The 27,901-nt window shown below is 39.1% G+C and overlaps 1 protein-coding gene across 1 annotated transcript in view; it reads left to right on the top strand.

The window, feature by feature from the left end:
* Positions 1-27,901, top strand: part of KLF12 (Kruppel like factor 12) — a 421,669-nt gene that overhangs the window by 53,548 nt on the left and 340,220 nt on the right. The window lies entirely within an intron of this gene.

Here is a 27,901-nt window from a genome sequence, read left to right as displayed (position 1 = left end):
TTGTACTGACAACCTTGGACATTCTCTGTTCTTTGCCAGAAATAGCAAACTAGATAGTCATCTTGTACAGAAATATGTGCTTGTTCATCTGAAACATCTTGTATTGGTCCTTCCTAGAGCAGTGGAAGTCAGAGTCAGTTCATGGTGCGGAATCTGGGGTGTGGGGGAGATGAGGTGGGGCAGGAGGGAGACAGTGTGGTGCTGAACAAATGCAGAAAACTCTGCTTTTTCTTTATTGACAGATTCCTTATTTTAGTGCCATATAATCCCTGTCTTCACTACTTACAGTACAGCTAGTTTCCTCAAGAATTATTTTTTTTAAGCTCACACTTTTTTCTAACTGGAAGGAACTTTACAAGAGAAAAGGAGATTTTGGAATTGGAGAGAAAGCTCAATCTGTGAATATGTGGAAATATTTTGTAGCCTCGTATGTAATTATGTTTTTGTTTTTGTGAATTCCTTTTGTGCTTGAATCAACAATTTTGCAGTAGAATACTGTAGGTTAAAACCTGATTGGCTCTTTCATAAGCTACTCGGTCTGTATAAGTGCTTTTCATTTTTAGATAGACCCCATTGGTTGAGGGAGATAAACATGAGACTCTGTAGTCTGTACAGTTAAAATTGGTAGTTTTAATAATTAAGTAAGGTGACTTATTTTCTGATATTTTTCTGGCAGGAGTGGAGTAGGGGAACAAGTTACTATGAATCTGTGGAAAGATCATTTCCATGCCTGTGTGCAATGCTGTATATAACATAGGTGTTTCTGCTTATTCCAATGAATAAGTCAAGAAATCATACTAGCTCTTATGAGCATGGGTTGTATCTCAGGGGTAGAGATCAGAGTATTCCCTGTGCCTAGGTTGAGGCCTTGCGCATGACAAGTCTTTAATTGTTATCTGTTGATTCGATAAGTAAAGTATCTGCTAGTTGTTTAATACCATATGATAAGCTCTGAAGAACATAGGAGAAACATCATATTAAACATCCTTGAGGTGGTAAATTAGAAGTAGAGAACAAAAATCCATGCATGTTAATAGAGAATGATTAGTATTGAACTCCGTCTTAGTAAAATAAAGCTTTAATAAAAAGGAGACAGATTAAAGAGTCAGCAGCTGTGGTAATGTCACTTTCTAATTACTGAGTACCTACTTTGGACCATTTATTGTGCTGTTTTATACATATTTTCTCAGTGAATCTTCATGACAAATCACAGTCATTGTCCCTGTTTTTTCTCAAGATCATCTAGAAATCAAGTGGCAGTGCTGTGTTATAAGACCTATTCTGTTTTTTACTACTTTGCTGTTTAATTGCTCTTCCAGTTTTCTACAACCATTTGGCTCAGGAGTGGCCTGGGACAGTTGTTGGGTATCACAGGCTCTCTGGACACCTGCAGACCCAACAGAAGACTTGGAAGGCTTCCTAAACCAGAAGTGTGGTGCAGATACTGCTGTCTGGGGCCCCCATGGTGGGGGGTGGGGTCTGGGCTCCGCCCATCAGTATCTGTTTAATGGTAGGAAGAGGAAACATCATAGAGCAACTTTAAGGGGTTTCCTTTGTCCCTGCCCTCAACAGTATTACTATTTTTAGTGACCTTGTCAAGCTGATCAATTTCCATTGTAGGAACTATTTTACATATGACTATAAACAGTTTTTAAAAACAAAATGAAGTGTTAAACATGACTGGCATTGTGTTTGAGTGAATTCAACTTGGAAACTGATGAGTTTGATAGATCTCTGTCTGCTGGTTTTAGTTCCATCACCTGGGGGTTTTTACAAAGTTTAGTATTTTATCCCAGTCGCAAAAAAGTCATAGTCAGTAGGTTTGTGGTAGGGCTCAGAAGTCCATTCTCTCTTCCCCCTCCCCCCTCCCTCCTCCCCCTTCCCCTCCCTCCCTCCCTCTCTCTCCTTCCCTCCCTCCCTCTCTCCCTCCCTCTCTCCCTCTCTCTCTCCCTCCCTCCCTCTCTCTCTCCCTCTCTCTCTCTCTCTCTCTCTCTTTCTTTCTTTCTTTCTTTCTTTCTTTCTTTCTTTCTTTCTTTCTTTCTTTCTTTCTTTCTTTCTTTCTTTCTTTCTCTTTCTCTTCTTTCCTTTCAACATAAATTTAAAAAACCATCACACCCTTTTAAAGCATACAAGTTCAGTAGTGTATATTCACATTGTTGTGCAACAGATAGCCAGAACTTTTTCCCTTTGCAAAACTGAAACTCCAGACCCATTGGACAACAATTCCCTATCCCATCTTCCTCCCAGCTCCTGGCAGCTACCATTCTACTTTCTGTCCATAAGTTTGGTATTTCAACATGAAATCATTCTGTACTGTGTATCATAAAAGTGAAATCATACAGTCTTTTGTGACAGGCTTATTTCTAACAAAAAATTTGAAAATACTTTGGGTAACATTTAAAACATGTTTAATATGTGCTGAGGGCTTTTGGAATAGAATGCCATATATCCTTGAGTCTAGGATGCATATTCTCTCCTCCTAACACTTTTTAACATTTTGAAGGCAACTTAGCATTATATAATAGTTTAATTGACAAGAGTTTCATTTCTTGCTCAGAAAATAATGGTACATTTTATAATTGATGATAACATATTTTCAATGATGGTAAGGTAGGTGATTTCAGTAAAGGAAAATGATTACCTAGAAAACACTCATTTAGGGATGCCCTTACTGTTCCCAGACTGTAAATATTTTAATTTAACTAAAGAACAGAAAAGCTATTTGGTATCATTAATCAGTACATTTGAATCATTACGCTGAATGATTATGCTTCATTTATTTGTGTCAGAATGTTTTCCACACAATAATAGAGAATAAAAGTGCATCATTAATTACAGTTGAGCAGCTCATACATGTGTGGGTGTGTATATTTCCATATCATCACACAGCGAGGGAAATTTAATATAAGAATCCTTACAAAAGAATTGAAGATTTAATTAAATAATGATATTAAATTCATAACCATTTATAATTGTGCTTACAACAGTTTTAAATAATGCTTGAAAAGTTTGGAGAAACATTTCCATATTCCTGTGTCTTCTCTTTATAAATGCAAATAATTTTTAATAATAGGGTTTTTATCTTTGGGACATAATAGTACCATACTTTGGAGAAAAGTATGACTATTTTTTGAAATGTGATCTACTCATTTGCAGAGCTTCGCTGTGATAGGATTTCTGAAAAAGATCTAGTTACTCTAAATAAAGTTACAGTTCTGGGCATGGCATGCTGGATTTGCCCCTTTACTGTAACTGTGGACCCTTCCTGATACGAACCACTCTCAGATTGCTTTTCTAGTTAGCAGAACTCATGCCCCTCAGGAATGTTCTTTTTAGCTCTTTCCCTTTTTATTAGTGAGCTGGACTCTTGTCAGAAGACCACGGAACAAATTGACAAACAAAACCCACTTGCAGTGTATAATTGCAACAGTATAAAAACACACTGTGTCTGGTTACGTCCAAAAGGCAGAAGTTAGCCAGCCACCAGTTGCTGTTTCCTCAATTTACCTCTTTTAAAAAAAATTAATTAATTAATTTATTTTTAGAGAGAGGGGAAGGGAGGGAGAAAGAAAGGGAGAGAAACGTCAATGTGTGGTTGTCTCTTGCTCGCCCTCAACTAGGGGGGACCTGGGCCGCAACCCAGGCTTGTGCCCTGACTGGGAATCGAACCGGCGACCCTTTGGTTCTCAGGCCGGTGCTCAGTCCACCAAACCACACCAGCCAGGGCTCACCTATACTTTTATTCAGAATAAAGTAGAGGACTTAATTTGCACTTCAGTAACTTATTAAAAAAGACAGAATATGTCTTATTTTTGTAGATGAGAAAATGCAGAGACAAAAATTGCAGCAGTTTAAGTGATGCTACAGGGGAAAGTGGGTGGAGAACAAAATGCTGGAGATTCTTGGAGAAAGTCATAGTCTCTCTCTGAACTCTGTCCTCTCCCTTTTGTGAAAAAGCCAAAATAGTTTCAACCCTATATTTTTTCAAGCACCAAACCATTTTCAAATGATTTTTAAAACTTTGCTTCGGCTGATTCTTAGAGTGAACTTCTGATTTATAGTTTTCATTGCAATTTTGAGTAATTTGTCACATGTAGGATTGGGGAATTCTGATTATTAGGCCCATTTTATTTTAACTGCATCACAGTTGGTGATTCACTAATAATCACATTTCGTCCCCTGCTTCCCAATTATGATATCATTCATTTCAGTATTTTAACATTAATTTTTACAGTTTTGAATTTTTGCTCCAGGCTGTAATCCTTAAAAGCTGTTGAAACCAAATTCTTTCATATGGAAAGCACCCTTGATTTTAGGAGGATGAGAAAAAAGAAAATGAGATTTAACGTTAAAAATGATCAGTATTAGTACTTTGTGAACTACAATAGTCCATGTACAGTTATGAAGTCATTTTTAATATAGTTTAAAAATCTACTTTAAAAATTATATAGAACAATTTTATTGAGATGTAATTCACATACCATGTAATTCAGCTATTTAAAGTATGCAATTCTGTGGTTTTTAGTACATTCACAGAGCTGTGTAGTGATTACCACAATTCATAAGAAAACCTACTTTTAAAAGTAGAGGTATTCAAGGACATCGGGGTTATTCTCAGTTTTGGATGTTACGAATAGAGCTGCTTAAAAAAAAACATATGTGAGTATAACAAAATAGCTAATCTTCAAATTAATGTCAGATTCATGTGTTTGAAAACCTCTAATTATACTGTAATTATTTCTCAGCTATTTAGAGACATTTTGTGCGAGTGTGCTGATCTGGAAAACTTCACTAAATGTAAAATCCTTTTTTGTTTTGTTTGTGTGAGTGTCCTAGTGTTTCTCTGTTCTTGTTTTTAAAGTTTTTGTTCAGGAAAGTGAAGTGGGTGATGTTTGCTTAAACAGATTAGTGTCCTCTGTTATTGTAAGGGCCATAAACATACATGTGGTTATTAAATAGAGGTTAGATTTCTGTTTTCGTTTATCAAGTTCACATGGATAGAAAACGTATTGTTTATTGAGCAGTGGTCCTCAGGATTTGATGCAGATTAGAATCACATGAGTATTTAAACACATTAGTGCCTCTTCCTACTCTTCAGAGATTGTAATTTAATTGGTAATTTAATCAGCCTTGGGGCCCAGGTGCCAGTAGCTAGCAAATACCTGCTCTGGAAAGGTTCCTTCCTTTTTTTTTTCTCTGCTCTTTTTTCTTTCCTTCCTTTTACATTTATTAAGTGTCCACTGTCTGTTCCAGTACTGCTTTATACCCTGTGGATATAAATAAACTTTGGAGTTCTTACATTTGAGTTGGCAAGAGATGCATAATAAATATTTGTTGAATTGAATAAAATCACAGCTGAGCCCTTTTGGCGCACTGCTGTGCTGTGCCTCAGATCCTTTGTAGAAATGATGCCTTTTTGATATCCAGGAACATTCCAGGCATTGTCTGTCACTTCCCCATTGTCTGTTCACTTCCTTTTTTATATTGAGGGACACCCCCCTCTAGCCAGGCTCGCCCCATCAGGATGAAGTTGGTTAGCGCGGTCACTTAGGTCTCACTTCTGCAGGTATCACAAACGCACCTGGGAGTTTTGGGTAAGCTGGTGATGAGTCAGACACCCTGACGTGTGGCTCAGAGAAGACTGTCTGAGGACTTGCACAGTCCGACCTGAAGGTCTCCGGGCCCAGCCTTCTACTCAGCCTCACGGCACATTTTCTTTTCTGGGAGCAGAGGAGGAGGAGGCATGGGGTGGTGCTGTACTCCTTTATAAATTCTTGCTGGGTTGATCATCTCTCCTGAGCCTCCCCAGCAGTTGCTTGGATATTTCAGAGTTGACTTGACTTATCAAAGGACAAAAAAAAGAGAGCTTAGAAGTAGTCGCAAAATGTTCACATGTGTCCTGTGCATGTGCACACGCACACATGTAAGAGTGAGAAAACAGTAGCAAAAGAAGTAGTGTTTTGTTTTAGTGTTTAGACGTTTTTTTTTACTTGTTTATTTTTTGATTTTCCAGCCCCTCAGTATGAAGAAAATACCTTCTGAATAAGAGTAAACAAGTATGTGTTGCTGGATTTTGTATCTTGCTGTGGTGCTTCTAATGAAAATATAAAATGGGGGCAGGCAGGCTGCAAGGTTTAATAAGGTGTTCCTTCTGGTTGAGTTTCTGATGCCACTATTGGCAGTTAGATTTATGTATGCAATAATGAATAATGTTAATTAGAATTTATGTATACAGTAATGAATAACATTAACCAGTCAATGCATGTTTTTAGGAAAAATATTTTAAGAAATACATTGTGCTTTTACTTTGTACATGAAGTAATTAAAGTTTAGCTATTGAAGTTTATTCATCCACACTCAATTTTTGGACTTTTTTTGGGGGGACCGTTTTGTTTGGCAAATAATTTATTCTTTGGACGTGTGTATTGGTGTGTGTCTTTTAAAGGATTTTATTTGGAAACTCGTAAGTATACCAAAGGAACTTCAGTGTGGCCCCCGTTAGAAGAAAGCTTCTTAATTTCAGTGTCATTAAGTAAGCAGCTGGTGCAGCTGAATTCAAAGGAGCAAGCGGAGTTATTGACTGTTTTCTCTAAAAACAGCCCGAACAAAGCATTTCCTTAAGCAGTGTTGCACAGGATTTGGAACTTCCTATGCCTCCAAAAAGTCTTAGAAAGGTTTGTTGACGTGCAAAGGTCAACATTACTGCATGTGAATCCTCTCCTCTACCTCCCATCCATGGTAATTGACTTCGTTTAACAATCTTGTATTTTAAAATAATAAAATCACATTATCAGAATCTCTAAGCAAAAAAAAAAAATACAAACAAACAAAAAAACCCCAGAAACAACCAATGAAGTACATGCTCCTATCAGCTACTTCTAGGTAATCATTTGTAATGTCAGAGCAGTGAGACAACACAAATGCTGGTTCATTTGAGAAAAAGGAAGTTTCAAAAATTGTAGCTTACATTATAATGATTGTTTGTTATTTGTACATGCTATTTCATTTCTTGTAGGTAATAAGGGGAGCAATCTTTTATATAAATTTGTATGACTTCTCTAAAGATCTTGGGAATGGTAGAGATCAGGAGTTGTCCAGAATTTATGTATTTCTTCATAATAATCATGCTTTCATTAGTTTTTGTCATAATTGTGCTTTCTTCAGTTTTTCTTAAATTTTCATTGGGATGTAATTGACATATAAAATTATATTAGTTTCAGGTGTACCTGATAAGCCACATACTTGTATATAATTATTGTGAAATGATCATCACAAAAAGCACAGATAACATTCATTACCACACATAATGATAATTTTTTTGTGTGATGAGAACTTTTAAAATTTACTCAGAACAACTTTCAAATATACAGCATGGTTTTATTAACTATAATTGTCACTCTGCACATTACATTGCCAGAACCTAATTAATTCACAACTAGGAGTTTGTACCTTTGACCACCTTCATTCACTTTGCTAATCCCCACTCCCTGCCTAGTTTTTCTTTTTAGTGAGCATCTGCTAGTGCCAGGTACTCTGTTGAGTGCCGACAGGTACAAAAGAACACCATGGTGACCTGCAAAGTTAAGTACTAACACAGATGGAATGTAATCTGATGGAAGGATAAGTGAGGAAACTTGAGGGTCCATTAGGAGGTTTGAACACTGTCCCTGCATTCTGTGGCTAAGTTTCTGTGGTAGATTGTCCAGTTATTCAAGGGGAAGGAAAATGTAGGAGTTACTGGTTTATTAGATTACATTGTTAGCCAGCTTCTGTTAGTGCATGAAGAATTTCTCATTTTTTCCATTGTGATTAGTTTGTAATAATAAAAATCACCATGCAGGGTCAGATCCATGGCCTTGCAGGGAGAGGCTTGCTCCGGGAGTGCCGTGATGTGGTCGTCTCTCTGACGTTGTCCATGAACCCCTTAATTTCTGCCAATGACATGTTTCTGTTGAATCCATTCTAGTTTGCCATCCACTAACTTTTAAAAACTCTGTAGAACTTTAAAATATTTAATCTCACAGATTGAGGAATTATTTTATGTAGGTGTATCAGCTGCCATATGAAATAGTGATTTTTCCTTTTCTTTATTTTATTTATATTTCTCTCAGGCTTTAATGAGCCATACCTGAGTGTACTGCTGCCAGAATCAGGTAGATAAATTATGTTATAAAATCCATGGCAACTATAGTTCTATAGATTATTTGGCTTATGTTTCTAGACCAGTACACTGTATTATTTTTATATAGCCATTCTCCATTCTCATGATCATTAAAATGTAAGTAGGTATCATCTTTAACATGCATTATTTATTAAGGTCTGGTTGGTTAATACTGTGAAGAGCATCATTACTCTGCAGAGGTGATGTATGTTTTATTTCAGTTCTATTTTGGATAATGTTTGTATTTTTATGTATGTTAAGAGTATATTAGAGAGTTATTCTGTATGAGTTGTTCTTAGTGACCTTTGGACCCATTTCCTAATTTTCCTATTAACTTGTCACCCATGATTCTATAAACATACAAACTGATATTTTTTTTATCATGAAACGAATTCTTTTACTGATCCACAAGGGTGTTAGACCCACTCCCAGAGTCTCAGGAGGTACCTGCATTGCCCACAAGGGGAGTTTTGGGACTTCATTGCCATTGCCATTATTTCCTCCTGAACAACGCCATTCTCACTCACTCTCACATATTCGTGTCTTTGCCACCCAGAAACATGGGCCTGTCAATCAAGAACTTCTTCAAGTTCTCACGTGACCAATTTGTGGACCTATCACTGCCTGGTTCCATCTTCCTCCTTCCCTTTCTCTCTGGGGCAGGTGGGTTCCTCTGGATCGGGGCTCTCCTGACCCCGGTCCTCTGAGCCTCTGGCTCCGTGCTGGTTTGACCGAGGTTCGAGCCTCACTGTGTCTCCCATGCCTGTGTCCATCTCCACCAACTCCTCCTCAGTTTATGAAAATCTTGAAAGCTGTATTATTTAAAAAAAAACACTTTTTCCTTTACTTTGTTCCGTTCTCTAGGAAATACCCTTCCTTTTTCTTTCCCTTCAGTTGAAGGAGAGCCGCTTAAAAGAGCTCACTTCCACTTTTTCACCTTTCCGCCTGCACGCCAACTCAGGCACCTGAGTTTGTGCCTTTGCCACCACGCTCAGAGTTCTTTTGCTAAGTGGTCTTTTAGAAGCTCAACTGGTGGTTTCATAAGTGATCTTATTTGACCTTGCTTTTGAATTTCAAGCTAAAGAAGCATTACTTGCTTCTTTAGTTTCCTTCTCTGGGTTCCTACATCATTTTCATTCCTTTTTGTTACTTTTTAGTCTCCTGTATGGGTTTCTTTTTTTGTTCTTGCTCCTAAAGTTGGTGTCTGGAAGAGTTTCACCTTTCTCCCTCTTTTCCATATTTGTTCTTCCTTAGTGTGCCCAGTTATTCTGCATCTTCAAATTGTGCCTGTGTGGTCATGTCTCCTAAATAGACATTGTCATCTTTTCTTGTTTCTACATCTAGATAGCCCACATTCCATTAAATATCTTCTTCGGGATTTATAATAGCATTTCAAACTCAACATGTCCACAATTATGTTATTTATCTGTTCCTTTAAAATGCCTTTATTTCCTTATTTAGTAGTGAATCTTTGACCATCAGGTACTAAGTCCCTAGACCTGGGAATCATCTTTCACTCATTGTTATGCCTCATCCCTTGTATCTGTCATTAGTCACCAGGTCGGATTTATTTTGCCTACTCTGCATTGCTCTTCTATTATTTAAATATATTTAGTGGGCCACTTTCATAATCTCATAACTGGTCTCTTTACTTCCTGTATTACCTCCATTCATTCTCTAAACTGTTTGGAAAGATAACAAGTTGAAATATTGGTGTGATTGAGTCATTCTTTTGTTTAAAATAGAATTATTCCTTTTCATTTATGGTCAAAAAGTCAACTCCGCCCCTCGTGGTGCGGCTCCCACCCCATCCCACCACTTCAACTTCTCCACAACTTGGGAAGTTTTGGTATCTGGTGCCTGTGGCACTTCTTGGTTCTGACCTACTTTTGCACCTGTGCTCTGTCAAGGTCACCTGAACTCACACTTCAGGCCTCATGTAAACCTCCCTGACACTGTCAGCTCACTCACCCTGCTGCTCTCCAGATCAAGTTCATTATTTAACAGTTACTTATAATGGATAGCTATTATTCAGTAGCATATCCACCTATCCCCTTAAATTTTGACTTCTTGGAGGTCTAAAACCTTTTTCTGTGTATTCACAGTCTCTATTATAGTACCTGGCACATAGTAGGCATGATGTTAAATAGAGGGGAACCTTCTTGACAAAAGAAATAGCAGTCAATAGTTGGTAGTTAATAAGAAAGTTATTGCCCTGGTGAGTATGGTTCCCTGGTGAGTGTGGCTCAGTGGATTGAGCACCAGCCTGAACCAAAAGGTTGCCAGTTCAATTCCCAGTCAGGGCACATGCCTGGATTGCAGGCCAGGTCCCCAGTCAGGGGGGTGTGAGAGGCAACTGATCGATGTATCTCACACATTAATATTTCTCTCCATTTCTTTCTTTCTCCCTTCCTCTTTTTTCTAAAAGTAAATAAGTAAAATCTTCTAAAAATATTTCTTAAAAAAGTTATTAAAGTAGAGGAATATAAAGTGATGTCTACATACTTCAAATATTTTATTCAAACATAAAACTTATACAATTTCTGGCAACCCTTTGAGGCAAAGTCCAGACTTTTCCTTCAGTGTGGATCTACAGATGGGGGTTCATTGTTATCTTTCTCACCAAGATCATATCCATAGTGGGTTGTCTGTTATTTCCAATATGTTTTTTTTTAATTGGAGTAAAAACTTAGAAACACTTTTGAAGACATTTATGTTTTATTTTCCCTATTACTGTATATTTATGATGCCCATACTGTATTCAGTGGCAGTTTTAAAAAAGTACTATTTTATTATGGGGTCATCTTTGAAAAGTTCAAAATATTTCAGTTACTTTTTCACAGCAACCGTTATTGTGCTTATTTTTTATCCCTATTTTTTAAAGTAATACATTATTTAATAAAGTCATTATTATAATACAGTGTCACTACCTAAACAGGTTTAGGATCAAAACTATTGCTAGATACAAACACGGCCCAGCGGATAGCAGCGGTGCAACTCAGCCCTGCACGGGAAGGAGCCGACTTGTGGGACCCTCTGGGTGCATCCGTCAGTGTGATTTACAAAGGGAGTGGGGATCATCGGTTCCTCTGGACAGCTGGTTAAGTGGAAGTTGGTTAAAAGCTTTCCACCACATTCTTCAGATTGATGCTAAAAGGATGGTTATCTCTATTACTTGGCATTTTGGTAACTAAAAGGGTTTAATACAAACTTGTCTGCTTCCCCGCGCATTCCGTTCTCCACAACATTTATAAAGATGTTAAATAAGACCACTTTGAGCACCTGTCCCCTGAAGTCCCCATGCTTATACATCTCATTCTCCATCATTTGTCTACTGCTTTAACCATGGAAACATGTAGTTTCAACACAGGCCTTCGGTTTGTGCCAGCCTGTTCATTGCTGTCAAGTAGAGTGAGTGCTCAACCATATTCTACCATTAATTCCTGTTTGTTTTCTCCCTCAGTATGTTGCTTTATTCAATATTGGAAAAGCCTTCATTTTGAAAATTCTGTGGTTGGACATCCTGTTAGCAACTGTATCCTTCTGTATAGTGCCTGGTCGTAGTTAGAATTTTACATTTGAGCCACCAATTTGCAGATTCCACCTGAGTCTCATACTGTGGGATAATGCTAGTCAGGTTTTTGTTATAACTAGTTTAATAATTAGTTTTAGACACTCCCTTAAATTAATCACTGTTTCATTTAGTGTCTGCAACCTGTTTCAAAAAATAAGGTGGTATTTGCAATAGTCTTAATGTTTTCCCTAATAAATACCAAGGAAACAGTTATTCGGTTTCTTTCTCTCTCTCTCTCCCTCTCTCCCCATATCCCTGTCCCTAATCTCTCTCATCCTAAGTACCTGCTTTGCCGAAAAATTTTACTTTATGTCCAGAGGACTTTATCTTTTTAAGCACTATTTTTATTAGCTTTGGAACACTTTGCAAGGTTACTGTCAAATTCTTTTTTGGCAGGCCTAATTATTAGTTTGTACTTGACCTGCTAATCTTTGAGCATTTTCCTGTATTCCTTGGTAGGACTGTCATCCCAGTTTTTGAAAAGCATTGAGCTATTTATTTTTCCTCCTACCCTGTCCTCTAAGCCTCTAGCCAGGGACTGATCATTTTGATCCTTGGCAGATGTTTATCTTGGGCAATGGGTAAGGTCTCTATAATGATCTTCAAAGGACCGATGCTTTATTTTCTTAAAGCTGCATGTTTCCTTTTCAGGAATAAAGCCCCATTTTTGAGTTGACTAGTGACCTGTTAGAGCCATCTTCTAGTGCTGGATTGATAGTGTGCTCTGGTTTGGCAAGACTGTCCCAGTGAGCAGCTGTCTTTGATTTTTCTTTTTAAGTTATATTTGATTGATTATGCTATTACCATTGTCCCAATTTCTCCCTTTTTACCCTCCCCTACCCATTACCCCAGAACACCATTGTTCATGTCCGTGGGTCATGCATGTAAGTTCTTTGGCTACTCTATTTCCTGTACTGTACTTTACATCCGTATGGCTATTCTGTAACTACCTGTTTGTGTTTCTTAATCCCCTTACCTCTTCACCCATTCCCCAATGCCCCCCTTCTATCTGCAAACCATCAAAACACTTTCCATATCCATAATTCTGTCTCTGTTCTTTTTGTTTGCTTAGTCTGTGTTTTTAGATTCAATTATTGATAGATATATATTTATTACCATTTTATTGTGCCTAGTTTTGATCTTCTTCTTTTTCTTAAATAAGTCCCTTTAACATTTCATATAATAAGGGTTTGGTGATGATGAACTCCTTTAATTTTTTCTTGTCTGGAAAGTTCTTTATCTGCCCTTCAATTCTAAATGATAGCTTTTCTGGGTAGAGCAGTCTCTGCTGTAGGTCCTAACTTTTCATGACTTGGAGTGTTTCTTACCAGTCCTTTCTAGCCTGCAGAGTTTCTTTTGAGAAATCAGCTGACAATCGTACAGGAACTCTCATGTAAGTAACTAACTTCTTTCCTTTTGCTCCTTTTAAGATTCTCCTTATTTAATCTTTGGCATTTTAACTATGATGTGTCTTGGAATGGGCTTCTTTCTGTCCATCTTGTTTGGGACACTGTGCTTCCTGAACTTGCATGTTTATTTCCTTCACCAAATTAGCAAAGTGTTCTTTTTTTTAATTTTTTCAAATAGATATCCAATTTCTTGCTCTTTCTGTTTTTCCTTCTGGCACCCCTATGATGCGCATGTGGGATACTTGAAGTTGTCCCAGGGGCTGCTTACACTGTCCTTGTTTGTTTTGAATTTCTTTTTCTTAGTGGTTCTGCTTGGTTGTTTTTTCCTTCCTTATGTTTCAAATCATTGATTCGATTTTAAGCTTCATCCACTCTACTGTTGTTTTCCTGTAAATTGTTCTTTATTTCAATTAGTGTATCCTTCATTTCTGACTGGACCTTTTTATGCTGCTGAGGTCCTCACTAAGTCCCTTGAACATCCTTTTAACAAGTGTTTTGAACTCTGCATCTGATAGATTGCTTATCTCCAATTTGTTCAGCTCTTTTTCTGGATTTTTAGTCTGGTCTTTCATTTGGGCTATGTTTCTTTATCTCCTCATTTTGGCAGCCTCCTTGTAATTTTTAACGTTAGGTGAAAGACCTCTCTGTGGCACCAAGAGGCATACACTCATATTGCATTGCCATTATTATTGGTGTTTTCTTTTCACTCTTTTCATGAAAACTATGAGGCTATTATTTAAAAGATCTTAAAGGCAGTGCCTCATAGTTTGACAATATAGGCTCTTCCAATACAATGTATATATGAGTTGGTAATGCCTTTATTCCATAGTAAAGGGAAATTATTTATGGACAAAGAAAAGCACACTATATTATTAGAACAAGTAGCTTAGGAAAGCAAGTGTTCAGAATATTCACAATATGCTGCAGTAGACGTTTTGAGAATAACATAGTGCCGTCTGAGACACATACATGCAGGCACCTGCACTTCCTCTTCATAGTCTCATCTTCTCAGTATTGCCTTTACCCCCACAGCCATACTAGACTGTGGGTACAAATGCACCATATCATGCACCACAACTCACCCACCTACATCCTGTAGGACTTCCAGCGCCCTAGAATGTCTCCCCTTGTCCTTGGACAGCTTCTGCGTACTGCTGAGTCACTCCATCAGCTTGTTAATATGAAGAGTCTTTTCTATTTTAGTCCCTTGCTTGCTTATTCCTCATCTTGATAAAACCCCACGAGGGCCTCATCATTGCTAATTCTCACTCCTAATTTAGAAGTTACATCTAGTAAAAAACTTGGGGAAGAACTTTAATTTTGTACAGTGTGACCGACCATTCAGAGCTTTCCATATTGTTAGCCCTTAAGCAGAAGGGAGAATGGCCATACCCTGTGGCTGGGGGATGAAGCCGTGTTGCTCATGTACTCCCTCCGCATCACTCCTGCACTGCTTTGAGGCCAGACAGGACTTACTCCCCATCCCTGGTTGCTGTGCGAGTTCACTGCCTAAACTCATACTATGGGAAACAGTATAACACATGCCATTCTAATACCCTCATTCTTAAGCTGAGAAACAAAAGTCTTCATGCAAATGGATACCTATGGGCTCACCAAATTTTCAGGCCATGGGATAAACCTACACATATCTCATTTCCTTTAAAGTCCTTAGGGACTCTATAGATGTAAATGAGGGTCCAGATAAATTACTACATAATATAAATAATTTTAAGATAGTTACATGAATGGCTATTTCACATTTGGATTTCTCACTTTGAAAAAACATATTTTGAATACAAACAACATTTACTATTATAACTTTTTAGTGTATGTATATATGCTGATATGTAGGTAGGAGCATATAAATCAGATACACAATAGTATAAAGTATGTGCATATGAAGCAAAGTAATAAGATACATGAGTAAGTGGTGTGTATGAATGAAATAGTAGTATGATGCACGTGTGTATGTGTGTGTACGTATACATAAAAGAGTGAAAGAAAATAGTATATGCTTATGAATTAGGGTAATATAGTACACAGCATATATGTGTAAATGTGTGTATGTGTGTGCACGAGTCCAACACAGTTTTTAGTGTAATGTGTTTGTGTGTATGTGTGAATTGGCACAGAGTGCTGTAATGTATGTGTATAGGTGAGAATCAGAGGCAGGTAGTATGATGTATTTGTGTGCATGTGTATGTTTGTGTATGATTCAAACACATAGTAGTGTAATGTATATGTTTTTGTGTTTGCGTGTATGTGTGTGTCAGGGTAGTGTAACTGGAGGAACACAGGATAAATAAACTTGTGTTGATTTTGAAACGATAATGCCGACATGACTTTGCATGATCACAGAACCTTTCTAACACCATTAGTAGAATGTAAGATTTTTACTAGATCTAACTCAGGCCCTTTAGGGTTCTGACTTTGACGGTTATTGCAGTCATTACCACAAACTACTTAGTTTATTCCATCACTATGTGAATTATTACACTTGTAATGGCATTTATAACTGACCTCTCAGCATTTAGAATCCCCATTGTGTCATTGTTTATTATCCTCTGCAGGGGAGAGACATGATTCTAATTTCTTGGTGATTTTTTGTGAACTATGCCCAAACCAGGCCTATTTGTAATGATTAAGGGACTCCTAATACCTCTGAATATACTATCAAGACCAAATTTTCTCAGTCGTTGGATTAACACAAAGAAAGCATCGCAGCAATCTATGTCTCATCTTATTAAAGCTACGTGGCCACACAACACCTAAGTCAAAATGATTGGTGGAATCCTCGAAGTATTCACCATTGTAGGCAGTATGAAGATAGTACTTGTCACATGCTAGATACTCAGCAAATAATTGTGGACTGAAGAAATCGCATGATAAAGTGCAGTTTTAAAATTTACTGCCATGCATTTTGCGACGCAGTCTCTGAAGATCTCTTTGCAATGGGTGGGGAGAGGTGGTTCCCCACCATCGTGGTGGCAGAGCGGCTGTGCTGTTTAGATGCTGCTGTAACTGTGACAGACGGTGAGAGGAAGCGAGGGGCGGTGAAAGGAGAACGTTAGTGCTTTTCTCCCTTTTGGGAACAGTGATTGTGCCCCTTTTAGAAGAGCCATCTTAAACCAGTGAACCAAATTATTTCATTAGCTCTATGTCTAGAGAATCATATGGGAGCTTTTTCTCTGGGTATAAATCTTCTGTCCATAGGGCACTGAAGCAGTTAATCTGAATGCTCTCTTTTGGAATCAAAGTGCAGTGTAGACATAGCACCGAGTTATGGTACCGGAACATCACAAGGTCCTCCTTTTCTCATAGAATATTCTCTTGACTAGCATGTGGTAACTGTAAAAGGAAGTGAAAAACTCTATAGGGGAGAATTACAAACATTTAAAAATTTTTTTTGGTAATATAGAATCTAACGCCATTTTTATTGCATGAAAGCCTTATACTTAAAATTTTTTTTTCAAAATCCATTTGAACATTAACCACTGAAGCTCACTGTGTAGGCAAAAAATGCCTTTAAAGGCCCTTTGTCATTTTAGGCTGATTAGGTGTAGTGGTAGTAATTAAGTCCTTTGATACCTTGTTACTCATGGAAAATGAATTAAAATGAGAAATACAACTTTAAACGATTTGATGATCAGTTATCACAGTTATTCAGGAAGATATTTGACTCTGAAATGAATGAAGTAAGAACATGTTGTAGAAGGTTGGTTTACCCAGCAGTTTTGATGTCCATGAAGTTTAGGCTCTGGATGCTCGATAGGGCTAATCAGGTTAGCCCTTTTGGCCCAGGGCCCTCTTCCAATGTTTTGACATTTTTGCATTAGGTTTTGCTGAATCTTACTTCAGAAAGGAGACTTCTTCCAGAGTCAAAATGAAACTAAATATTCATATTAGAATCATAGTCGATTGTGGTGGGGAAAGGAAAAACAAAAGAGTCTCCCCCACAGGAGCAGACTGCCTGAGAGTTCTGCCAACTGGCCTGTTTGTGAGCACCAGTGAAGTCATCGGGCCAGAGCTATTTTAATTCCCTGACTCCGTGCTCCAAGGCAGCTGGAGGTGCTGCGTGGAGGGAGCTCCAGGAGAGGCTTTCAGGAGCAGAAAATTTCCCTGCTGACTGACAGCATCCCCGAGTCAAACCGGCTGGGGCTCTGACAACGCCAGGAAGTGGGAGGGTTTGTGTAACGGGCCAGACAGGAGGATGGGGAAGAGGAGTTCTGCCCTTCACAGGTTATCTGAAGCAATGTCTCAGTATTGTGATGCCGAGACTAGCAGAGGGAATAGGTTGCCGTGAGTAGGGAAAATGGTGATGGTGGAAAGCCAAAGATGAGCTCTTTTGTTTCTGTAGCAAGGCAGATCATTTTTTTTTCTTTTACTCAAAAAAGTCAGAAATGCGAAGGCCGCCCTTTTGCTGACAGTCTTGTAGGGGATTCTGAGCAAAATAAAGGAAGTGGGACATACAACATGTGTAATTATCAGCATATTGACAACAAGTTGAAAGTCATATTGAACAGTCAGTTGTCTAGAACAGCCCCAGTGTGGAAGAAAATACTGTTAAATAGAAATTCTTAAACTTAAAAAAAAATCTGTCACTTGTGAACATTTTTTTATAACCTGAAATTAATTTTAGTTTCCTGATTATGAACTCCGCCTTGTGTGCTCTGTCACTAAAGATCCTTCAGAAAAGCACAAATGACTGTGTGATCAGAGTATCACCTACCGGATGCTGTTTTGACCACTTCTGAAACGATCTAAAAGTATACACAGAGCTTCACCCCTTCAGAGACTTAGAAAAAAAGTCTACATATACCAACCAAAGGGTGATAAATTTAGAGGTGAGATACTAAGTTTTGAGCATGCAAACTTCTCTTTTTCAGCTTCACTGATGCAATATTTTAAATTCAAAAGCAAGATGTATTCTCTGATAAGTAGCTGCCTACAATAGGGAGTGAATCAAAGCAGACGCTCCTTAGCATGAGTGCACTCAGGGGTCACGACTGTGAAAGGGGCCACGATTCAACCCTCAACCCGGCTGAGCAATGGGAAGCCGAGACAGGAAACTGTCTTGTTTATTAGAAGTGGGCTAACCACAGTCTCAGACGACAGGAAGGTTCTGCTGTCACTTTCATTCTGAATAGCATGGCCTAGTACAAAAAAAAACAAAACACCACTTGGTATAGGTGTTGATAGATTACTAAACCTTATAGTTCTCCTGTTTGCTTCTTAAAACCTTTAGTAAAAAAGGCACAACTCATGACATTTCTTATTGGGTAACAACTAAAGGTTTAACAAAGCTCTCATATAAAGTCAAGGTATGGAAGAATGCATAGCCTTGACTTCTGCAGTACTTTAGGATTTCAGAATAGTGTAACTTTAATTTAAGTGGCTGTGCCCTTCAAACTACTCCAAAAGACATTTATTCAGAGATTTCCAACATGCGTCAGCAGAAAAGAAGATCAGAATCTCCTTGGGGTTGCTGGGAAGGAGGGGGGAAGGTTGCAGAGTAATCTTTTAATTATTTTTCATAATTTGGGCCAACATTTGGAACATTTTCAATTACAGATGAAGAAACTGAAATCCAAAAGTGTCTTTCCTACCTGAAGTTTCACCATCTGGGAAATATTATGGAAATGAGATGAGTGAATCTAATTTTGGGACGGGGGGAATTAAGACAAACTGAAATATGCTTATATTAAAGCTTTTCTGGACATAATTTATTTTTTCTCTAATACTTAGAAGGTCCTGAAGGATCATGGAATTGGATGTAATTTTTTAAAAACTGTGTTTGAAATCTAACTCCCTGCTTGTTGTTGTGGGACCTTGGGCAAGTTACTTAACATATTTGGGTCTAAATTTCTTGATTTTTAAAATGAGTTTAATATAGAATTACCTAAAATGATTGTTGTGATATTTTGAAAGAGTAGATCTGAAATGCCTAGTGGTGCCTGGGATGTAGAGAAAGAGAGATCAGAATAAATGTGGACTCCTATTATGATGACTGATGAGGTATTAACACCCTCATTGGAAAGATCTGTTTTTATTTGTGTCAAAGTATTGGACCATGTGAAGTAACTCAGGTAGCAAGGTCTAGATTTAGCTGTCTGACCTCACCCCTGTACACTAGAAAATAATTTTCTTCTGGTGGGTTGAAATAAATGTGGTATCAGGAATAAAGTTTAGGAAGTTCGATCCTGTGGGTAGAGGTCAATGAACATTTTATGGAGAGTAGGGATTAGAAATAACAATGCCAGCTTCACAATAGCAAGTTTTATTCCTGGTCGTTTTGTATATTAAGATCTCTTCGTTTTGGCCAGCTCAGTTGGTTGGAGTGTTGTCCCATTAGACCGAAGGGTTGTGGGTTTGATCCCCGGTTGAGGTGGGTACGAGAAGGGAGACAGTTAATGTTTCTTGCTCTTTCTCCCTTCATCTGTCACTGAAAGCAATGAAAAAATGTCCTTGGGCATTGAGGATTTAAAAAAAAAAAAAGAAAGATCTCTTCTACTTCATATCTTTGGCTGGATATGGGGGTACATTTTTATATGTTACTTTTGTATATATTATCTAACTGATGATATAATTATGAGATGAATTTCTTTATAACTGTTTTACAGAAGAGGAAACTCAGGCTCTAAGAAACAAATAAAAAATTACATAGTTAGGAAGTGGTCGAATTAACTCTGTGTCAGTTTTTGTTTTTCTGGTCCTTGGGTCTCTCTCTCTCCATTCATCTGCTTCTCCCCTCCTTGGCCTGTCATTTTCATCCTTCGTCTTTCTCTTCCCCCTGTGCATGCTGCCATTCCTGTCTTCCCCCTCATTTCCCTTACGTTTAACAAAAATAACTTTGAGGAAGTTGTTGTCTCTAATAATTTTTGAATTTTTATACCAACTTTAAAAGCAGGTGCATTTTCTTTTAAAAGTGTTGAATCGAGCTGAATTGGTGGCCAGTTGATTCAGTTCAGCTCCCCTGCTGTAGGAAAAGCAATTTGTTATCTTGTCTAGGACATGAAGGTAAGTGACTCATTGATATATATCTTGAAAATTATCTTTTCCATTGCTAGACATTTCAACTTACACTTACTGAGTGTTCTGGTTTTAAAAGTCATCATAGTCGTTGCTGTTTTGATCGCTGTAAATTTGTCTTTTTGGAGTACAAAACCTGCTGTAACCTGTGCATTGGGGGTTCAGTGAAATGAATCAGACCCTTTCAAAAGTAACGGGAGGAAGGCAGAGCTCCCTCCTGCCTCCCGAGGAGGAGAGGGAGGAGGCTGTGGGCAGCCGGCACTCAGGCCTGAGTCTTCCTGTCTCGCCGTCTGCACTGGCTGTGCCGTTGCACTTTGTACCTCCTCACACACATGCATGCAGCCCCTTCACCTTGCTTTTTAAGTGAAAAAGACCACGCTGAGTTAGCTTTCCGAAGATAAGAGACACTGAAAAGTTAAAGGTTCAGAAACAAAAAAGGCTGACATTGAACACTAGGCCATGGTTTTAGAATCCCCCCTCAGCATCCAGCAGCTTGGGCTTGGCTGGTCATCATGGTCTGTGACCCTCTTTCTGTCTCTCATTGAAGGCTCCCAGCAAATTCAAAGACTAGTTCTGTGTTCTTCTGTTATGCAGAGCACTGCCACTTTCTCGGTTCTTGTGCCCAGACCAGCTCTGGATCTCTTTTTACTTACCTGAGGCCTCATGAATATTTTTCTCATTCCAAGACTTCCTCTTTCCCCTTCTCTGCTGGGCCCCACAGAGGAGGGGGAAGTGTGCAGGTTTATTTTTCCACCGAGAAGAATTTTGCTCCTGTCCCCTCCCACAGAAGGCAGGCATGGCTTCTACATATTTTCCACTTATCTTTTACATGTAGAAAGAAAGCCAAAACAAATGATGGTCCTCTTGGCTTCTTGGTTGAGTAGGTTTTGGATGAGTTGGAGTTTACTGTAGCTTTAGAAAAACATTTTTTAGTTTGACAATATGGTTGGGTAACACAATGTTTATTTCCACAGATTACTTTTCTGAACCTGTTTGTAGACCAAAACGTGGCAAATACTTGAATAAGTTTCACTTCTCTCCTTGGTATAGGAAACTCTTCATGTTAAGTAGGACTCTTACCACTCAAAAGAATATACTACATAGTTTTACACCAAGTGCAAAATGAGTTGGATTTCTTAGTCATCACACACCATATGCAGTGTCATTAATCTTTACTGTAAGTAGAATGACAAGGGAGCAAAAAAAGCAGGGCCTTAAGAAACTACCAACAAACATATAGGCAAAAAAATCCCCTAACAGATGCTTCAGAAACAGGGGACAGTGAAATTTGGGTTAAATGCATATCGCATAACTGATGAGTTGGTGTTTACGCTCAATGTGGTTCTTGGTCTTTGCTTCCAGTCGCAAGGTGGGCTCCATTCTTTCCTCCTCTCCGTCCACTTTCCCTTCCTCCCTCCCCAGTGCCTCCTAAATCCTATTAGAACATCTTCTGTGGGTGGGAGCCACTTCACTCTCTCCTCTTCCTTTCCGCTTTTCAGGCAGATGTTGCATTTATCTGTGTCTTTGGTTGGAAGCACACCCATCTTTCCATGAACTGTGATGAGAATAGTCTTTGAAGGGGGCTGGCACTGCTTACATTTCCTGTCCCCGTCTCCTTGGCCTTTCTTGCCCATCTCTACAATCCACTGTTGCTCGTGGGGTTTTACTGATCACTGTTATCTGTTACCTGCTCAGCCAGTTGCTCCGCAGTCTCATTCTTGGGCCTTACCATGCGTCCTTGCGTCCTTCCATTCCTGGGCTTGGTGCTTTATATCTATTGCTTACTGCCCTCCTGCTGCCTGTAACAATTGTGTTTAGGGTAAACTGACGCTGTTGTTTTCCTTCTGCCTACATTGCATATTTGTACTCTCTATGCAGAATGGAAAACCTTCTGTGGTTGTGACCAGGTGGCCTCAGTTGGTTGGAGCATTGTCCCATACACCAAAAGGTTGTAGGTTCTAACCCCCATTAGGGCACACACCTAGTTTGCAGGTTCGATTCCTAGTCAGAGTGCGTACATTCGAGAGGCAACCCATTGATATTTCTCTCTCACATTGATGTCTCTGTCTCTCTCCTCTCTCCCTTCCTCTCTCTTGAAAATCAGTAAATAAATATATCATTAGATGAGGGTTAAAAAAATCTTCATAGGCACTTCTTAACTATTTCATGGGCTGAGCCACAGGGAGCTGTACCTGCAGAGAGGTTAAAACCAGCCCAAAGGCAGAAGAGCCATGTTATGTCACCCGGGAAGCATGTCCGAGGCATGGACTGTGCCTGTAATTTGTTTCCATACTCTGGTGATGAGCATCCTATGTGCGCGGTGATATAGGAGCAGACCTACTGGGACAAGCTTTGTTGCCTTCTGTTACATCTTGTAAAGAACCACGAAAATACAATTTATGGGTCTTTTTAGCTAGTCTGATGGCGAAGTAAATGCCTTGCACTTATTTGTGTTATCATGGCCCATCAACACAAGTAGCATTTTTTGCCTTCTAATAAATTGTCCTATAGCTAGGGTTTTGTGTTTTAAAGACGTTTAAGTGAATGAAATGGATTTGAGAATCGAAGTATAAACTTTCAGCTTATTTGATTCTAATGTATGAGGCATTCTGCTGAGAGAGTAAAGGGCAGAATTTGACTTACTAAAATTTCAAGTTAACTTTCTTTGGTAGTTTACGTAACATGATTTTTCTGATGCTTTTTAAAATTTGGTAGTGTTGTCGACAGCTGGTATCCTGGGACTTCAGCGTTTTTATTCACTGTTGCTCATCCTGCTGGGTGCTCCTGAGCAAGGAATGGAACTTCTCTTTGCTTTAATTTCCCTGTTCAGAGATGTTAATTCTTGTAATTATTCCCCACTTTCTTCGTAGAGATGTCATGAGGCTCTACTGTGATATTTTGGAATAAATGTCATGTGTACAATAAAATAATGGAACTTTATTATTTTTTCAAGTGTCAAACCTCCGTGCAATAATTTAAAATTAGGGTAGATGTGCATTGAAGATGGTTAAGCTTGTGAGTCATTGTTCTTAATAAGATCATAGATGTATCCCTTTTGTTTTTATTTGGAAAATAAGGAACAAGCAATTTCATCAACATGGAATGAACATGGTCCCGTGACCAAAAGCCCTGATGTTAATGGAGTCAGTAGAGTATGTAGGCACACTGATATGTTAAAAACATGAAAAATTACATGAACAGAGAGGCAGCACATCATGATAATGGCCCTGACAAGCATACCTGGATTCCGATCTTGAATCCAGGAAGCGACCTCTCATTAGCTGTGTGCTCTTGGGTAAGTCATGTGCTGTTTTCTCATTTGTAAAGTGAGTTGTTTGAACTTGTCAATCCCAGAGTTCCCTTGTGTTCCATCATCTTAAAACCCAGTATCCCCTTCCCTGCCCTTGGTTGCCAGCCTCACGGGTCAGTGTCAGGTGCTGGGGCTTGGCCTGATGCCAGGCGGTTGCTGCAGACCTCAGTGAGCTGACTCTCTGTGGGGCTTAGGTGGCTGGTGAGGAAGTGCAGCTCCTAAGGACAGGGTCCTCAATGGTTTTTGTGTATTCTGTTATCATGTACAAATTACTTCTGCCCACAGCATCTAGAAGTTAGATGATCACTCTAAGTTAGTTGCTATGACTTACCTACATGAATGGTCCTGCTGTGTTGACTAGCCTGGTGTTTTTCAGTCTTTGTATCTTTCCTTTTTTTATACACAGGGAAACTGAGACAGAGAAAGATAAAATAATTTTTTTCGGTCATATGCTTAGAAGGTTTGGGAGCCAGACATGCAGTCCTTGTCTTCTGATTCCAAATCCTCTTTGATCTTTACTTGATCCTAATTCTGTCTTTCTCATGTTAGGAGCTGGAGTTGGGTGGGAAGTGGTGATGGGGTTTTTGATCCTCTATGTGGATGGTTGTGTTTGTCGTACTCCTCAGTTCATGCTCCACTACCCCAGTGCCTGGAAGCTTCCTCTTCTGTTTCACTCATTTCACTCTCGTTATCTTCAGTCCCCCCTGCTACTCCTCTTCTTCTTGTCATGCCCTGCTCCTCACTAGCAGCCAAGTGTACTTTCCAGTGTGCCTGAATATGTTTCTGGATGTGCAAGAGTCCTTGTAGAATTGTCGGTGGTGTTTGTAAGTGTGTGTGCTTAACTCAATAAAAGGGTTCTGTGCCATGAAGGAAGGTTTTGTGCTCATTTGTTTACAGCTTCCACCCAGTACTTTGTTAAGTCATATCTATGTTGCTGTTACTTCTCACTGCAGCATAGTATTTCATAATGTTCACCATAATGGTAATATGGTAATATACTAATATTTCACTTTTCTATTCCCTACTGTATATCTCCAGAGCCTTCAGCTCCCTTCACTATAGTGTTGCCTTAAACATTTCCAAACTTGTGTCCTTAAGAAAAGTGAAGTTGCCTGATCATGTAGGGTATAAACAAACTTAATGTCACTAATTGCTGCCGTATTTTTATTATTTTTTTCCAGAATAGCTGTATAGTTTAAACATTCATCAGTTATGTATGAAATTTTCTCTTTTCCCAAATCACTGCCAAAACTTGGTGTTATTCTGCTTTCTAATTTTCATCATTTTTATGGATATAAAGTAAGATGTTGTTATTTTGATGTGAGTTTTCTTGATTTCTAGTGAGTCTTAATCTTCCTCTTTTTCTCTCTCTCATTACAGTATCCTTTGCCTTTATGGAAACTGACACCTTCATTAATCCTTACTTTAGTTACTAAAACATTGTTAAAATATTCTAACTGGAGCCTCTCTGCCTCTTACTTCCCAAATCCCCTTACTCAGCACTGCCAGATTAATCCTCTTAAAATTGTCAAATTGTCACATGGATCCTCTGGTCAATGGCTTCACATTGTGGTGTGGTGTTCTGTGGTGTTCAGTAAACTCCTGTATGACTCATCCCTCCCACCCCCCGCCCTCATATGCCTGGTTTCACAGTGGATTTGTAGTTTTCGTCTTCGTGGTTTCACAGTGGTGTTTGTCCACACAGCCCCCGGTAACCCCTGGTCCTTGTTGGGTCTCCTCACCATGCTTTACTCCACGTGAAATGCCATCCTGCTCCTGTCAGAAATCCTCCTCACTTTGTTTTTTAGTTTTGATATTTATGAAACTTTTGTATGCATGTGGTTTTAACAGTCAAGTTGACCAACAGAGTTTGTTAAAAAGAAAATTTCTTTGTTTTCTTCCCCCTATTTTTTCATTCTCTGAGGAACTACTCTTAACTGTTTTACCTGGTTCTTTTGATTTTTAAACTTTCTATCTCCAAATAAGTTGTATGCATTTTTTTCTTTTTATTTCCTTCATTGTTAGCCCTTACCCATGGATGGCCCAATATGTAATATGAGGATTTAGCTCTTTCAACCCCTTGCCCACCCACCAGACACAACTCTCTTGTCTCTCCAATGTGGGTACCCCAACTTCAGTTAGATCAGTATGGAGTGTTGCCATCATTACAGCTAGGAGATGCTGCTCACGGTTGTGCTGTATACAGTGATCATGTTTCCTTTGCCACACATTTTACTGTCTGCTTCAGTCCTCGACTCTCTTGTTATCCCCGTGCATTCAGGTCATGAGGTGCTCTGTCAGGTTCTCCTGGAACCTCAGCTCTGCTCTGCCTTGTGATAGCGCTTGTCCCGGGGTCTCTGTAACCGTCCTTTCCTCTCTCGGGCCCTCTGTCTCCTTTGCCCCCTCCTTTGTTATTCGTATCCTCCTACTTGAGGAGAGGGGTTGTAGGAGAGGTAACTTTTTTGTCATCTAGTATGTTTATTTATTTATAATAAAAAAATTTTATTTTTTAATTAGAGTAACACAACATATATTATACTAGTTTCAGGTATACAGTGTATTTACTGATTAGATGTGTATACACCTTAAGAAGTGATCCCCTGGCATTTTCTTTCTTTTTTCTAATTGTTGTTCTATTATAGTTGTTCCAATTTCCCCATTGCGCCCCCCCTGCCACGCCCACCTTCTGCTCCCTCAGTCACGAGTGTGTTTAGAATATCCTTACTTTTTATTTTTTTTTTTTAGATTTTATTTAGTTATTTTTAGAGAGAGGGGAAGGGAGGGAGAAAGAGAGGGAGAGAAACATCAGTGTGTGGTTGCCTCTCGCACACCCCCTACTGGGGTCCTGGGCCACAACCCAGGCATGTGCCCTGACTGGGAATCCAACTGGTGACCCTTTGGCTCACAGGCCGGCACTCAGTCCACTGAGCCATACCAGCCAGGGCCTTACTTTTTATTCTTGATTGACAGCATAATTGGGTCTGGCATTTAGGATTGGAAATAATTTTCCTTTGGGATTTTGAAGTCAATCCCCCACTCTAGTTTCCATTTGGGTGACATTGGAAGTCTCAGTACTTTTGGTAATGACCTTTTCTCCCCCCATGCTTGCATTTTCTCTTTTTCTCTGAAATCTCACAGAAGGGTCTTCTTGCCCTATAATTTCTCTCTCTCTTTCTCCCTCCCTTCTCCTCTCTCTAAAAATAAATAAATAAAATCTTTACAAAAATAATCAGGAGGGATATCTCGGGAATCCGGCCCTACACCAGACCACCTAGCTCAGGGTTCCAGTGCTAGGAAGATAAATCCCCATAATTTCTGTCTTCAAAAACCAGTGGGAGTTGGAACAGAGGAAGAAGCCGTGGGATTCTCAGGAGTCTCCTCTTAAAGGGCCTGCAGTGGACTTAGGACTTACACAGCCTCGCTCCTCTGGGTTCCGGCACTGGGGAAACAGCTTGAGGGGCACCAGTGGCATACAGGATGAAACTGAAGTGTCTGACATCGGGGCAAATGCCTGGGGACAGCTTCCTCCCGGACACAATGCCAGAGTTTTAATAGCCAAGCAGTGACCATTTTCCCTTTTTTGAGTCCTCGCCCATGCAGAGTCACAGGGCAGCTGCAACATATCTGAGATCCCATCAACCTAGTTCACAGGGATTGCTCTGCCCTGGCGATTACCTAAGGCTCCGCCCCCATCCAGTTTGTGGGTGTGCCTTTTTACATTAGGCCACACTACTACTACTACAGGGAGTCAAAGCAGCTCCACCTAATACATAGAAACAAACACAGGAAGGCTGCCAAAATAAGGAGACAAAGAAATATATGAAAGGATAGAACAAAACTCCTAAAAAAGATCTAAAGAGTGGAAATGAGCAATCTATCAGACGCAGAGTTAAAAACACTGGTTATTAGAATGCTCAAGGAACTCATTGGTTGCTTCAAGAGCATAAAAAAGACCCAGGCAAAAATGAAGCTTACACTAAGTGAAATAAAGAAAAATCTACAGGGAATTAATAGTGGAGTGGAGTGGATGAAGCCAAGAATCAAATCAATGATTTAGAACATAAGGAAGAAAAAAAAAAACACTCACTTAGTAAAGCAACAAGAAAAAAGAATTTTAAAAATGTGGATATTATAAGGAGCTCTGGACAACTTCAAATGTACCAACATTGGAATCAAAGGGGTGCTGGAAGGAGAAAAGAAAGAACAATAAACTGAAAGCTTATTTGAAAAACAATGAAAGAAAACTTACCTAATTTGTTGAAAGAAATAGACATATAAGTCCAGGAAGCACAGAGAATCCCAAACAAGATGGACAGAAAGAAGCCCACTCCAAGACGCATCATAATTAAAATGCGGAAGGTTAAAGATAAAGAATCTTAAAAGCAGCAAGAGAAAAGCAGTTACCTACCTACTGGGGT

Source organism: Phyllostomus hastatus, unplaced genomic scaffold (assembly GCF_019186645.2).
Source record: "Phyllostomus hastatus isolate PE091 unplaced genomic scaffold, TTU_PhHast_1.1 phas_contig_29, whole genome shotgun sequence".
NCBI classification, from domain to species: Eukaryota; Metazoa; Chordata; class Mammalia; order Chiroptera; family Phyllostomidae; genus Phyllostomus; species Phyllostomus hastatus.
The sequence above is the reverse complement of the archived record's forward strand: the minus strand, read 5'-3'. Positions and strand labels throughout refer to the sequence as shown.